The sequence below is a fragment of the Leopardus geoffroyi genome, chromosome A2 (genome assembly GCF_018350155.1).
Source record: "Leopardus geoffroyi isolate Oge1 chromosome A2, O.geoffroyi_Oge1_pat1.0, whole genome shotgun sequence".
Classification (NCBI taxonomy): Eukaryota; Metazoa; Chordata; class Mammalia; order Carnivora; family Felidae; genus Leopardus; species Leopardus geoffroyi.
Window position 1 is genome coordinate 57,346,954 of NC_059331.1, and position 16,227 is coordinate 57,363,180.

At 52.7% G+C, this 16,227-nt stretch overlaps 1 long non-coding RNA gene across 1 annotated transcript; it reads left to right on the forward strand.

Annotated features, from left to right (window-relative positions):
- The first annotated feature begins 12,300 nt into the window (after positions 1-12,300).
- Positions 12,301-13,394, forward strand: LOC123607606. The gene is made up of 2 exons (XR_006716798.1): positions 12,301-12,825; positions 13,122-13,394. It is a non-coding gene; the product is annotated as an uncharacterized LOC123607606 (long non-coding RNA).
- Positions 13,395-16,227: the final 2,833 nt, after the last annotated feature.

Here is a 16,227-nt window from a genome sequence, read left to right on the forward strand (position 1 = left end):
AGGTTCCAGTCTCTGAGCTGTCAGCACAGAGCCTTGTGTGGGTCTTGAACCCCCAAACTGTAAGATCATGACCTGAGCCAAAGTCAGATACTTAACTGACTGAGCCACCCAGGTGCCCCGAATTCTCCTTCTTAAAATCTAGCCCTGTCTGTGTATTTTGACTTCCTTTTCGCTACAAGATTTACAGAGAGCTCTCCGGCCTGATCTTCAGGCCCGTGGTATATAGGTTACTCATTTAAGTGCTAAAAGTCAGGAAATGAAGTTAGTAGAAGCACCTTGGACAGGGAATAGGGCTTGGTTTGCTGAGCTCTACAATCAGGCTCTGCCAGCATCAGGCTTTCCTATCAATGTCCTTTGCAGATAAATTCTAGATCCCCATCCAAAGAAATCACGTCTACTACATGGCGGGAAATAAAATTTCGCCTTGTCCCTTCCTTTGCAAACCCAGACCTGTTGGTTTTCAATCCTTTCACTCCCAGAAATAGCTATTGCCTTCTTTCTTGCCTAGTTTTGTGTCCTAAGAACTTGACTTGGCTTTCTGCCTGCCTGGAGCATACAGGTTGTCAGTCCTTTCTTTTGGCTACCTTTGGAAGTGACTCCGGATCTTGGGAAGGTAATATCCTTTGCACCCTCTTGGGGACCCCTCTCACATCCAAGGAAGGAATTTGTTTAATACTGCCAGAAATATTACTGTTTGTCCTGGCTGAAAACTGACAAGACACAGGCGTTCCTTGGAGCTATTGCAGGGTTGGTTCCAGACCACCACAATAAAGCAAATAGCATAATCCAGTCAGTCAAATGAATTTTTTGTTTCCCAACGAATGTAAAAGTTATGTTTACACTACACTTCAGTCTATTAAATGTGCATTATGTCTAAAAAAACCAATGTATGGGGGGTGCCTGGCTCAGCTGGTAGAGCATGTAACTCTTGATCTCAGGGTCGTGAGCTCAAAACCCTGTGTTGGGCATGAAGCCTACTTAAAATAAATAAAAATTAAGAAAAAAAAAACAATGTACATACCTAATATAAAAAATACTTTATTGCTAAAAGTGTTAACCATCACCTAAGCTTTCAGGGAGTCATCACCTTATTGTTGGTGTAGAATCTTGACTCAATGTGGATGGCTGCTGTCTGACCAGGGTAGCCAGGTTGCCCAGGGCTCGGTGGCTGTGGCAAATTCTTAAAATAAGACAACAATGGAGTCTGCTGTGTTGATTGACTCTCCTTTCATGAACCATTTCTCTCTAGCATGTGATGCTGTTTGATAGCGTTTTACCCACAGCAGAACTTCTTTCAAAATTGGAGTCCAAACTCTCAAACCCTGCTGCTGCTTTATCAATTAAGTCGTTGTCATATTCTGAATCCTTTGTTGTCATTTCAACAGTCGTCACAGCATCTCCACTAGGAATAGATTCATTTCAAGTAACCACTTTCTTTGTCATCTATAAGAAGCAACTCCTCATCTGTTAAAGTTTGATCATGAGATTGCAGTCACTCAGTCATATCTTCAGGCTCCACTTCTAATTCTGGTTCTCTTACTGTTTGTACCACATCTGTGGTGACTTCCTCCACTGAAGTCTTGAACCCCCTCAAAGTCCTCCATGAGGGTTGGACTCAACTTCTTCCAAATTTCTGTTCATATTGATATTTTGACCGCTTCCCATGAATCACGAATACTCTTAATGGCATCTAGAATGGTGAATCCTTTCCAGAAAGTTTTCAATGGAATTTGCCCAGATCCATCAGAGGAATCAGTATCTATGGCAACTATAGCTCTACACAATGTATTTCTTAAATAATAAGACTTAAAAGTTGAAATCACTCCTTGATCCCCATGCTGCAGAATGGATGTTGTGTTAGCAGACATGAAAACATGAATCTTGAACATCTCCTTCATAGCTCTGGGGTGACCAGATACATCATTAGTGAACAGTAATATTTAGAAAGTAATCTTTTTGTCTGAGCAGCAGGTCTCAACAGTGGGCTTAAAATATTCAGCAATCCATGTTGTACACGGATGTGCTGTCATTCAGGCCTTGTTGTTGCACGTAGATAGCGCTGGCAGGGCAGATAAAGCGTAATTGTCAAGGGCCCCGGGATTTTCTGCATGGTAAGTGAGCACTGGCTTCGACTTAAAGTCACCAGCTGCATTAGCCCCTAACAAGAGAGGCAGCCTGTCCTTTGAAGCTTTGAAGCCAGGCATTGACTTTTCTTCTCTCGTTATGGAAATCCTAGACGGCATCTTCTCCCAACAGAAGGCTGTTTCATCTACACTGGAAATCTGGTTAGTGAATCCACCTTCATTCGTATCTCAGCCTGACCTTCTGGATAACTTGCTGCGGCTTCTACATCAGCACTTGCTGCTTCACCTTGTGCTCGTATGTTGGGGAGACAGCTTCTCTCCTTAAACCTCATGAACCAATCTCCGCTAGCTTCAGACGTTTCTTCTGTGGCTTCCTCACCTCTCTCAGCCTTCACAGAATTGAAGAGAGTCAGGGCCTTGCTCTGGATTAGGCTTTGGCTTAAGAGAATGTTGCGGCTGGTTTGATCTCTTGTCCAGACCACTAAAACCTTCTCCATATCTACGTTCAGGCTGCGCGACTTTCTTACTGTTTTTGTGTTCACTGGCGGAGCACTTTGAATTCCCTTCCAGAACTTTTCCTTCGCATTCGCATCACAGCCACGTTCCTTGGCTATTTGTTGCACAAGGCCTGGCTTGGGGCCTTTCTCGGTTTTTGACACGCTTGCCTCACTAAGCGGAATCACTTCTACCTTTTCACGTAAAGTGAGAGACGTGGGAGTCCTCATTTCACTCGAACGCGTAGAGGCCACTGTAGGCCTCTTCACTGGCCTGATTTCAATGTTATTGTGTCTCGGGGAACAGGGAGGCCCGAGGAGAGGAAGGGGGGAAGGGGAGGGGCTAGTCGCTGGAGCCGTCAGAACAGGCACATCTTTCAATGAAATTCCCCATCTTTTATGGACGCGGTTCACGGCACCTCAAATCAGTTACAGCAACAACATTCAACAATCTCTGATCACGGATCGCCGGAACAAATAGATTAACAACGAAAAAATTTGAAATACTGCAAGAATTACCAAGATGTGACAGGGACACGAAGCGAGCAAATGCTGCAGAAGAAAGGGCGCCGACCGACTTGCTTAAAGCAGGGTCACCACGAACCTTCGATTGGTAAAAAAAAAAAAAAAAAAAAAAAAATGCAGTATCTGCAAAGCACAATAAAGTAAGGTGTGCTTTACTCAAAAAATATTTGAGGAATGAGCAAATGAACGAGTCTGCTTACATGATGACGGATAAAGTCGCTGGGCTTTTTACTCAAGTGATCGGTCCTCTTCCTTCACCACCAAGCCTGCCAACTTCCCCCCTCCCCTCTCCTTTCTCCTTGGCCTCCCTGCGAATACCCTCCTTTGTGGCTCCTGCAGGAGCAGGAACTTGGGCGTGGAAGGTCCTGAGAGCCCCCTGTGGGACCTGCCCATGATGCTCCAGAGAAGTCCCAGCTCCCGGCTGTGCTGCGGCCTCACCCTGGCTGGCCTCTCTGAGCCGGCCACTCACCCCTTTGTCCATATCCAGCCATTCCTCAACTCCTGGCCCATTGTCAGCCTCCCTTTGGATCCAGGGACACTGAGCGTCTCTGGCATAGAAACAAAGACACGGGCACGTCTGAGAGATCTGCAGGGATTTTCCTGAGAAAGCCTTACCCTCCAGGGGAGGGGGGGGATGCTCAGCTGTTCGGAGCTCCTGCCAGGTCTCTTTGGCCTGGAGTTCCCCCATGGAAGATGAACAGGCATAAGGCAGCTTGTGTAGGGCTAGGGTGGGCAGGGCCTGGAGGAACCGGACAGCCCGGTCTGGAGCAGGGCAGCCTGGTGGAGGGCAGCTCAGCACCCCCAGGCTCTACAGGCAGTCCTGAAACCCAGAGAGCAGAGATGACACCAGGGGGGAGCCAACTGCAACGCCTTCTGGGGCCAAGCCGATCCGCGCTGTGCAGGGTTGAAGCTGACTGCAAAAAGGAGTGAGCTCCCCGTCTCCATGACTAAGAAAGCAAGGGTCTGTCAGGGGCAGAAGAAGGCCTTGGGAGCCTCTGCCAGCCCTGAGGACTCTGGATCCCAGGGATGTCCCCATGAAGTTCTCAGGGAAGCCCTGGTGTTGCCCCAAGCCCAATGACATGGGGTGTAATACTACGATGTCCCAGCAGAGGGCAGCATGTGGCTGCCACACAGTCCTGGAAAGAGTTGCTGGCAAAACCCCAAACCTCTGGGACTCAAGGAGGTCCAGAGAGGCCCAACAGACCTGGCTCCCTCCCAGGCCTGCCCATGAGACCACTCGCCACCCCCACACCCACGCCAGTCCCTAGCATCTTGTTTCTAGATTGGATCCTTTTGGCAACATCTCCGTGCGTGGGATTGTTTTAGCCCCACCCAGGTCCAAAGTCACCCCTCAGTGGCCTCACCCACGCACTAAGTCAGACTTGAAGGTCCCACTCAGATACTGTCACTTCTCAGTGACCCACCCAGGTCCTAAGTCACAAGGTGTCCCTCGGCAGTCTGCTCTGAGAGCCCGGGGAGGTGGGCCGGGCTGTGCCTGGTCAGCTGCCATATCCTACCTTGAGGACACTAATTTGGCATTTATCAATTTCCACTGTCCGTTTTTCTTATGTATTTTAATCCAAGGCATTTTGAGTCCTGCCTCCCACAGCCCTGTGAGGAGCTTATAGGCCTGACCCTGCCCTGCCTGTGCTCAGGAAGATCCTCACCCCGGCTCTGACACCAGGTTCAGGGTGAGCACAGCCCGCACACGGTCTCTCAGGAGGCCACGAGCCTCTAAAAGCAGCTTCCAGAGGAGGAGCGATGTCTCAGGGAGGGGACTGCACTGTGTGACCCTGGGGACTGCCTCACCCTGACCCTCAGGCTCCTCGTCTCTCAGGTTTGCCATAAGGAGGTGGTGGCAGAGAAGCAGCCACGTCCACTGATGGGGGGTTGAGCGTGAGTGGTCACAGCAGCCTCTTTCTTCTCCTCAGGCCCATAGTACAGAAGTAGAAACTGAGGACAGTGAAGCTCAGGGTCTGTCTCTGGCCACACGGCTGAGCAGAGGGGCCCAGGAGCCAAACCCAGGCCAACTGATTCCAGCAACCACATGTTCGCGAGGGCCTTCTCTCAGTGAGTCCTACACCTGCTAAGCTGTGTGACCTGGGGTAGAGTGCCTGCCCTCTCTGGGCTTCTACTGGGAGACCCTCAGGGAGGGTGGGAGTTCAGTTCAATCCTTACCTCCCCGGAAAGCAGAGGGGCACATTCAGATTATTCACGAACAAAGACTTCACTGATGTCAAGTCAGACCCTAAGCGAGGTAGGTGTTCTGTACTTGGCGCATGGTAGGGGTTCAGAGGGGCCACTGCTGCTGTTTCACCATGGTAGTGACCATGGTCATCAGTGAGCTGGCACCAGTCAGATCTTGCTCTCTGAGCACCCTCCCTCTTCCTCACCTTGCTCTAGGCTTACTGCACAGGCGAATGAGCCAGAGACTGCCACCATCCCTGTCCCTGGGGTCCCCTGGGCTGCGTGTGACCCGGTCCAGATGGTCACTGCCTTCCCCAGAGGCGAGCCCAGCTGGGCAGGGTCTCGCCCTTCCTGAAGCCTCCTCATGGTTCCCCTAACCAAAGCATCAAATGTCCACCCCAGGCTTCTTGAACCAGAACCCCGGGGCAGGTTCAGCCCTCGGGGTGTTAACAGCCTTCCCGCAGACATCCTTGCAGCCCCATTAGGGAGACACTACTTCTCGAGAGGCAGGAACACAGGCTTTGGCGCCGATGGAGCAAAGGATATTGTAATGCATGCCCTGCACTTCCCAGAGGCCAAGCTCCCTTCCTGCTCCGTCACCCCTCCCTCCCCAGCCATCTGGGGCTTTTTCTGCCACTCCAAGGCTCCAGGTAGGCCCCAATGGGGATGCTGAGGACACAATCACCAGACTTTTAGGAACACGTGTTTGTGAATGAAGCCTGGACGTCTTCTTGCAGAGAATGCTGAGTGAGCCTTTCGGGGCTGGCAATTTGCAGAGCAGTCCAGATGTGGCAGGACAATGGGGGTCTGATTGGCAGGGGAGCAGGAAGGGCCAGCAGCTGCAGAGCAAGGAAAGGTAGGGTGTAGGAGGGGGGTGGCGCGCAGGAAAATCTGCAGGGAGGTAGGAGTCCTGCAAAGGCATGGGGCGGGCCAGGTCTCATTCTACAGCCCCAAATAAAAGCGCTGACCCAGCTGTACCGGAGAAAGGCCTGGGCAGGAGGCAGAGGGACTGGCGTGAGAGAGGAAGGAGGCAGCAGGCTTCTCCTGAGAACTCTGTAATTCATTCATTTATCTGTGTACTCATTAAGTCACTCATGCATGCATGAACACCTTTGGAAGGCATCATCATGAAATGGCAACAGCTCTCAAGGGCCATTCAGACTCTGTGGTTTAAATTCTGGCTCCTGCACATATCTGGGTCCTTCTGCCCCAGTACCCACATCTGCGCCATGAGCTTGGTATGACGCTAAAAAAAGGATCATACAGGTAAAAATGCTCAGCACCACCCTTGACTCTTAGTAGGTGCTTACTAAGCATGGGCTCAGCTTTCCCGTCTCCTCTTTTCCCTCTCGGTCATTCTGACATCTTTTGAGTAGCTAGTATGTATCAAGAACAGACCTGGCCAGTGGGAGACAGACAAAGGCAAGACCCCTAGACCAGGCTCTGGCTCTTGAGAAGTTCACAGTCATGGAGGCAAAGGATGGCGAGGGACAGGCCTCTAAGTGACATCAGGGAAGGGGTAAATGGCCATTCATTTATTTGCTCATCCCTTTAGTTATTCATCCAATTAAAGGTATTATGTCACCGCCTATGAGGCGGCACAAAGCAAGGCCCTTCCCACAAGGGATTCACAATCTAGCAAGAATCCAGTATGCTTGGAACACAGAAGTCAAGCAACTGACAGTACTGGGAAGGCAGCACAGAGGAGGTGCCGTATGAGCTAGGTTTTGAAGGATGCGTAAGAGTTCCCTAGGGGAAGGAGACAAGAAAGCACACTCCCAGAAAAGAAACAGGACAAGCAAAAGCATAGCAGGCTTCTGGTACCTGGAAAGACTGTCCTAGCAGAGGGCAAACCTGCTTGGCTCTAGACTCAAAATACATCCTCATGCCCTCCGGAGACACGGAAGAAACACCAGCTGTGGTCTGTGACCAGTTCTGGGCCTTCAGAGATAGTTCTCATTTACTGAGCATCTATTCTCTGCCTAAAGTCTCCCAGGCCTTCGTAAACGTGGCCTCCTTCCATGCTTGCAAACCTTTGAGAGTGGTCTGGTTTTCTCCTGGCTCAGGAGGAAGTTGAGGCTCCAAGACAGAAAGCGACTTACCCGCTAATACCACTGGTCGGGAGAAGAGCTGGGGTTTGAATCCAGATCTGCCTAACTCCAAAGCAATGGGCTTCCCCTGCCCTGCATTTGGACCTAGATCCGCTGTCCTCGGTCACTAAGTCCTCCACATGGGATCTTCGTTCTGTCTGCTGGCATGTTATGCAAGCTCCGCCCCCCCTCCCCCCCTCCCCCCCCCCCCCCCCCCCCCCTGGGCTGGGGGCTCGAGCCTCTGGCCATGCTCCTGGGCTGGCATGAACCCTTCTGGATTTCACACCATCGCCCTTCATCTTTGAGGATCTGGCCTCAGCCCCTCCCTCTGTGAAATGGGGCCTGGCCCCTCAACTCTGCCATTCCTGACACCCCTCTCCCCACCCTTTGCCTCCGCATCTGCAAAACCCTGATAAACCATCTCTGGGCCTTTAAGGGCTTTTTATTTCTCCAGCCACGCTTTTCTCTACATTTTAATAAGCTGCCTGCAAAATTGGTGATTGATGAGTAAGAATGAGGAGGATGTGGGGCTGAACATTTTTTTCCTCGGAATCGCTTCTGGCTGCGCACTCGACTTTAAATTGATTAATAACGTGCGGGTCCAACATTAATTATCAGCCATTTGTCACCGGGGAAGGCTGAGGCCTGAGCCCTGCTTGCAGACCTTGTCCTCATGGCCAGCTCCATGGCACTGTGGGAGATGCCCAGCTGCCCTTCGTGGGCACCGAAGGCCCCGGACACTTAAGGCCCTTGCTGAGCTCGGCCCCTGGAACCCTGAGCACTGTGGCGGCATCTAGAGGCCGAAACTGAGCATCCCAGGGTGATAGCGCTCCTGATGCGTGCCTGCCCCCAGGTGGCTCATGGCCTCACCAGACCCTAGGCTGGCTCTGAATAAGGTTAAAAGGATCCCAGGAGACCCTGGAATTTCTTCATTCAACCAACACAGAGCAGCTATTACATGCAGCCATTTTCGGGGGCACTGAGCAGTGAGCGAGACAAGGTCCCTGACTTTCGGGGAGGCTGATAACAGAATCATAGGGAAGTGCAGCAATGTCGGGGAGGGGGGGAAGCTAAGATCTCTGAAGAAAAGCAAAGCTGGTAAGGTTGGAAGGGCCAGGAAGAGGGCGAGAATTACCCATTTAAATAGGGGTTGGGGAAGCCCTTGCTGAGGAGGGGAGTGAAGGAAGGAGCCGCAGAGGTATCTGAGGAAGAACATTCACGGCAAAGGGAGCAGCAGTGCAAAGGCCCTGAGGTAGGGGGAAATGGATGATTAGAAATAACACTTTGCTCCATGAACGAAGTCGGTCACAAAAGACCACAGAGCGCATGGTCCCGTTTATAGGAATATTCAGGACAGGCGAGTCCACAGAGACAGGAAATGGGTAAGTGGTTGCCAGGGGCTTGGAAGATGGGGGTAATAACGGGGAATGACTATTAATGGGTATAGGTTTATGGGTGATGCAAACATCACAAAAGTAGACAGTGGTGATGGTTGCACAACTCTGAATATACTAAAACCGTTGCCTTGCATGCTTTAAGCGGGTGAGCTTTCTATATGTAAATTACCTACCGACGAAGCTGTTGCACAATGACTATGTCACATGTCAGGTAGCCAACAGTGCCCTGAAGGAGAAGGAACTGGGATAAGATGGGGAGGGGGGTTAGGAGGGGACACTTGAGCAGAGACCTGAGTGGAGTTTCAGGTCCGGGAATGGGTGCAGCTGGACTAGGCTGCCTGTGTCTGCCACCTGGGGAAGTTGATGCCAGAGTTGGGCACGTGGGCGTGTCAGACTCCGGCCTGGGGGTGCTGACAAGTACTCGGTGGGGTGGGAGGGGATGCCGCTTCAGGTGTGCTGGATGGCATTTCACGAGAATCTGACGTTTTAAAACCACTAAGACTTGCATCCTCTCAGAGCTAGTGGGACAAATGCTTTTCAGGCTCAGGTCCCTCGGGTGGTCACGGAGGTCACTACCGTCCTCCGTTCAGAAAGAGCGGAGGCGGCACCAGGTAGGGCTTACGGGTAGTGGCCATTCTGTGCCTGAGTGCTGGCCCAGGCATCCGTAGCCCTTAGAGGCCCCGCTTAAGTCACATCACTGGCAGAGTTCGATCTTTTGGGAAGCCAAAGTCAGTCTTTACAGGAATGAAGCAGGCCAAGGTAAATGGGACTTCTCCCAGATCACCCTGGGGCTCCAGCTCTGGGAGGGCTTCTTGGCCCTAAGTTTTAGGAAAATAGCCATCAGTGTTCCCCAAAAGGTCTCCCTTGGGGCAGCTTTAGATACCAGGAAAGTCCCCTCAACCTCAAAGTGCTCCCTGTTCGTGTCCAATTCACCTTGTCTTCCCATAAAAGCAGAACCAGCAATGAAGGAGGTGGTTCTGGGCAGAGGGCTCAGCACGTGCAAAGGCCCTGAGTGAGGTAGGAGTGGGCCTGGTGTGTTCCAGGATCAGCGAGGAGGCCGCTGTGCTGGTGCAGAGGGAGTGATGGGGACAGTTGGGGAGGGGTGGTCAGAGGACTGGCTGGTGCAGGCTTTGGATGGCCTTGGCCTTTACTCTAAGGTGGGAGCTTTGGGAGGGCTCCTCTGGCTTTGTGCTGAGAACAGATAGCAGGGTGGCAAGGGCAGGAACAGGGAGGGCAGGGAGGAGGCTGGTATAAGGGGCCATGGGAGAAGACTTCCCCATGACCTTGAGTGAAGCTCCACCGACTCCTCCTTAGCATAGAGTGGTGGGGGAGATCAAAGGAGACAGATGAAGACCATAGTCCTCCTTCCAAAATGAGGTTTGGCTGGCTCTTTCCTCTTCTGTCTTTATACCAGGCTCTTCCTACATCTAGGCCTTTGCACACACTGTTCCCTCTGCCCAGGACACTCTTCCCTCTCTCCTCATCAGCCTGGTGAAACTTCATCCTCAAGTCCTAACCCCTTGGGTGTTGGGGTGGTTTCCTCTGCTGGGGTTGGCAGCCCAGGGTGAGCCATTTCCCCTCAACACACACAGAGGGCTTGGACTTTCAGTGCAGACCGGCCTCCAGGACATCCCCTTGAGGCCTGCCCTCCGAGCTGGGACAGACCCAGGGGCTGAGGACACCACAGGGTCACCTATCCTCAGGTCAGTGGTTTGGGACTGGTGGAGGGGGTGGCGGGCAGACCCAGCACAATGCCACCAAGTGCGGGGAAATCCAGCAAAGCCCAGAATTCCGGGCCAAGTCAGGTTGTGTCTCTGGCTGAATTTTTGCAAAGCCTCACACTCTGTTCATTGATTAATTGTACAAATGTTTACCGAACCCCGGCCTAGGCCCTGGGGATTGGGCGGTAAGTAGGAAAGATATTTCCTGCTACCATGGGGGTAGGGATAGACAGGAAGCTTGTGCACAGGTGCACACTCAATACTTGGAGAGGGCACTACGCGCCGTGAAGGTGTCTGGGGATGGTCCGGGAGTGTTTCCCAAGGAGGTGACCTGTGAGCTGAGACCTGGATAGTGACAAGGCACCAGTCATGCAAAGACCTGGGATACTAGTGGTTCAGACAGGGAGTGGCCAGTGCAAAGTCCCTGAGGCCAGAGAACACCCTGTGTACTTGAAGAGCTGCAAGGGGAACGGAGTGTCTGAAGGGGAGTGCCCCTTCAGGGCAGGTAGAAGGGGAGGCGGGGCAGGTGTGATGGGGAATCTAGATTTTGGGCAAAGTGCAAAGCATCGTGTGTTCCAAACCAGCAACATGATGTGGTTTGTGCTTATAAAAGCTCCCCCTGCTGAGATAGTAGAAAGGAAACGGAGACCCAGGAGGCCCTTGGGTGGATGGGCAGTGTGATGCCTGAAGGGCCACTGGTGCTAAAAAGCCTGGAATTGGGGGGGAGGCGGTGGAGATATAGGCTGGAGATATAAACTTAGAGGCCACCTTTCAGTTTTATTGTTTCAGAGATAAACCCTTATAAAGCCCAGCGATCAATAAGCAGACTAACACTAGCCATCTTCCCCACCCAAATCCTGAGAGAGCATTTCAGGAGTAAGTGCTTTCAAAATGACTCTGGTCTAGGGAGGGAAGGAGGGGGTGCGGTGAGACAGGAGCCCAGGCACCAGCCGGAGCTTGATAAAGTCTGCCCTCGCCTCAATGGCATCCACTCACCAGGGGCAGTGTGAACAGTCACCTGCCTACATTCTAGAGCAGCGCAGCCCAAGATGGGCCGGGGCTGGTGAGCCAGGCCCTGGGCCCAGCTCTGCTGTGATAGTGCGGGGACACCAAAGGAATACAGCCACGCCCGCTCCATGAGCTGTGGCAAAGCCCTGCACTGGGGGCTCGGTTTCCTAGCTGTGTGGCCTTCAGCCCTGGCCAAGCGTCTCTGAGCTTTACTTTGTTTATCTGTGTAACGGGCATAAAATTACGTGTATGCCGCAGGGACTCCGTGAAAAGGAAACGAGCAGATCCACATCACTGGTTCTCCGCAATGGTGCCGCAGTCCCCTGGGGGTGTGGGGATCTGAAATTTGGCGGGTATTTGTGGATTGCCACGGTGATGTCTGTTCACATCACAGGCTACTGTTGCCAACGGCAGGCCACCGGGTCCTCCCCCCTCAAGGCTTCTGCACAGGCAGTTCTCCCTGAAACTGTATCTGCTCATTGTGTGTCGCACCCACTAGAGTGTGAGCTCCGGGAGGGCTGAGACGTGGGCCAGGGTATTTACTACCATGTACCCAGCACTGAGGACGGTATTTGTCACAACCCACTTAACCTGACAAAAATACCAGGGGTCAGGAGTTTCCAGATGAGGAAACTGAGGCAGGATAGGAGCTCCTCTGATGAGGACCCCAAGCAGAAACGCAGCGGGCTCCCCAGCTCTGAGCCAGAATCAGTACCCCAGGGCCCCACTGGGAGGCTGTGGGCACCTCCTCGGCCCCTCCCCGACCCATGTTCCCAGTTCACCTGGGGCCGATCAGCTCGGGGAAGGGGCCACATCGATTCCTGCCACCCGCCTGAGCCAGAGCTGTCTGCACGCTCAGAAACCATCGGCTTCCCATTAGGCAGATCAGTAGCTTCCACTGGTGTCCAATTTGTGTTTCCAGAAATTCATCTCCCAGCCACCTTTTTAATTAACCCCCCTCCACCACACCTGGGGCACAGATAGATCACCCGCCCTGGGCCGCCTCTGCAGACCACAGACCACGAGGCTCCGCGAGCCACAGGGGAGCTGCAGGTGTGTTTAAAGCTGACCAGCTGCTTCCCGGTCACCGCAGGAGCTGACCCTGCTGGCTGGATGCCACCCACTCTGTCCCCTGCTCCTCGCTGAACCCCCGTGGAAGGGGCTGGGTCCTCCCTCACAGAAAGAAAGCAGGTGATGAGAGGCCAAGGCAGTGTCCTGAGGTCCCCCAGCTGGCAAGAGCTAGGACAAGTGCACCTTTGAGGCAGGCAATTGGCAAAGCGCTCCCCAGATGCCGCAGCACAATGGGGTCTGGCTGGCAGGTGAGCAGGAGGGGCCAGCAGCTGTAGGTTCAGGGCAGGAAAGGCGGAGGGAGTGTGATCCCCAGGAGCCTCTGCTTTCCCACACCTGGGGTCTCCTGGGTATTCCGCACTGCTCACCTGTCTACCCCTCCGGGGCCTAGCACCCCATCAGTGTCTCCATCACTGCTGCATCCCTGGTGCCTGGCACATAGTAGGTGCTCAGTAATGGCCGCTAAATGAGCAGGAAATACTTGCCGCACTTTGCCCTGGGCAGCGTTCCCAGAGCTTCTCTAAATGACCTTATTTCAATTTCACAGCTGTCCTCGAGGCAGGCATCACTAGTGTATGCATTTTATAGGTGGGAAGACTGAGGCCCCGAGAGGTTAAGTGACTTCCCCAAGGTCACACGGCGACTCAGCGGTAGAGCTGCGATCCGAACCTGACTCTGGAACTGCACTCCACGCTCCCTTACCTATTCGCGGTGGCCTCAGCTCTGAAGGGCAGGACCTGGGTCCTGTGCCCCATGGAACCTCCACCATATATACCATCATGTAAACGTGTTTGTTGAGTGAAGAAATGAGTGAATTATGCACTCCTTGTCCTTTAAAACACAGTACAGTCAACCAGTCTGCTGGCACAAATCTGGAGTGTTTCTGGTCGGGGATGAAGGGGAGAGAGGAGTGAATCTCCTGGGGGACCCAGAGGTGACAAGCCTCTCAGTAGTTACAACTCGGGGGCCATTACTAGGGACCCTCTGATCTCACGCCACCTCCTTCCTCACCAGTCTGTTATATTGGGGTTCTCTGTCATGTATACAGAGGGCACAGAGCCATGATTTGGTTTTATGTGGTGTCTTAAGACTTTCCAGTGAGACAAGTGGATTACTGTTGAGCCAACATCTGGGCAAAAAGAGCCTGCTATGCGTGGTCACCCAAGTCAGCTTCTGGAGGTGGCCAAAGTGAGACATGAAGGGAAGGGGGCCATGATGGACCCTGCACCTGTGGCCAGTGAGAGCAGGTGAGTCCGGAGCCAGGGCAGAAGGGAGGAGGGGGACAGGAGGGGGGAGGGTGGGGTAGGGAGAGCTGGGACATCCACCGGCTGAGGTCTGGTCCCCAGTGGGTGCACAGGAAAGAGAGGGTGATATCCAGAGTGTTTCCACCCAGCTCATTCCTTCCCCACCAGGTGGGCAGTCCCTGGAAGGGGACCCGGGGCTCCCACTGCCCACACGCCATTGTGACCCACCCCCCGGGCTCCCGCTGCTGCCCATACCCCATTGTGACCCACCCCGGGGCTCCCGCTGCCCACACCCCATTGTGACCCACCCCCCAGGCTCCCGTTGCCCGTACGCCATTGTGACCCACCCCCCGGACTCCCGCTGCCCATACCCCATTGTGACCAATGGGGTCTCCAAGGAATTCTGGCTCTCTCCCTAACCCCCTCCCAACCCGAGGGTATATAACGAGCTACCCGTCATGACGCCAGTGCAGCTCTCCCTGCCCATGGGACCTGTCCCCGTGCTTTAATAAAATCACCTTTTTGCACCAAAGACTTCTTCACGAATTCTTCCTTGGCCATCGGCTCCAGACCCACGAACCCCCCATCACTCCAAAACCTCACCACCTCCACCTTGTGCTTCCTACAACTCCAAATCCAGCAGGTCACCATCCCACCGACACTCCTCCAGCCTGTGAAGCTGTTCTGGATCTGGTCCCACCCGTCGCCCTGGCCAATCTCCTGTGCCATGTCCCCGGGCCTCCTGGAGCTCAGCATCGTTCCCTGCACTTAAAACGAGGGACGGGGCTCCTGGGTGGGCCTCAGTGGCTCAAGCGTCCCACTCTTGGTCTTGCTCAGGTCACCATCTGTTTTGTGAGCCGAGCTGATAGCACAGAGTAGACTTGGGATTCTCTCTCTGTCCCTCCCCCACTCGCACTGTCCCTTCTGTTTCAAAACAAACATTTAAGTCCCTTTAAAGTTAAAAAACAAAATAAAATAAAGGCACGGACATGTGGCTCTCTTATGGCTCTCATTTATTTGCATTTTCTTTGGGTTCTACTTTGTTGTTCTTTTTGAACAAAGTTTTGAATTTATCCAGAGGTTTGAGAACCTGATTTTTTGGCTCTAGGGACATCCTCCCTGGCTGCCTGTATTCACTGCTGGTGTCGGAGTTTGTGGCTGGTGAGTTGCATCTGGGCCCGCTAATCGTGGTCCCTATGCTGGTCCCTTCGGAGGTCAGACTACTCCGCTCTGAGGACAGGCCTGTGCTGGAACAGGTCGCGATGGAGCTCCAGCAGCGGACCGCGGTTGGTGTGCAGATCGTGGGCTGGATAGTGGTCAACGTGTACCACATGTTTTCACTCTCCAGGGACATGAAAATCAAAGCATTGTGCTCCCTGTTGTCGAGATTTCGTTCCGCTTCCCAGAAGACTTCCCCCTCAAACGGCTCAAACCCGGTGGCCAAGCAGTACCAAACCACCCCCAGGCTCCAAGCGTTTGCGGAAGGGGTGTCCTCCCTTTGCTGCAGGAAGAGTCGCGGGGCAGAATAAGGGGGGCTGTCCCAGAAAGTGTGGAGTTTGTAGCCAGCAAACTGGATGCTCAGTCCAACCCCCGTGTGTTTTACCTTCAGCTTCTTCCCAAAAAGCAGTGTCTCCAGCTTCTGATACCCGCCGATCATACCTTGTTGGTGGCAGTACTCCACAACCGATAACAGCTGGCAGAATTTGTCTGGAACCTCCTCCGTCACTTGGCCACAGTGCGGAAAATCCTCACACAGGTTGTCTCTGCGTACATATTTTGAAAGGAGGACTAACGTTTCCTTGGTGTTGATCACCTCGAGTGACTTGACAATACTTGGGTGACTTGAGGTCTTCATATTCTGGGCTTCACGACAAAGTCCCTGGAGGCCAGCGGGGTCCTTCTGGGTTTTCCTGATGAACTTCACATCAGACTGCTTCCCGGTTAGGATGTGCGGGGCCAGCTTCATCGTGGGGACGCTGCCGTCACTGGTGGTCTCGGGGAGCTCGTAAATACAGATGTCCTCCTCACCAGCGGTAATGGCCTTACGCCCCTGAAGCATGGTGACCTACTAACTATACTAACGCTAAATAATGCTAACTACCCGGACTATGCTAACCAACAATACCAACCTACAAAATTTGCCAATACTAACAATACTATGCTTATGAACTAAACTAACAATATGAACTATACTAACAATATGAACTATACTAACAATATGAACTATACTAACTGTACTAAAACGCTAACACAAAAAAAACAAATGAAAAACACACACGTGCACACACTCACACACACACACACACACACACAAAGAAAATGAAGGGAGGAAACGAAGAAAAATTGAGAATAAGAAAAACTAAAAAAGGAGAAAAAAAGAAAAAAGTAAAAACAGAAAAAGGCAAAAAA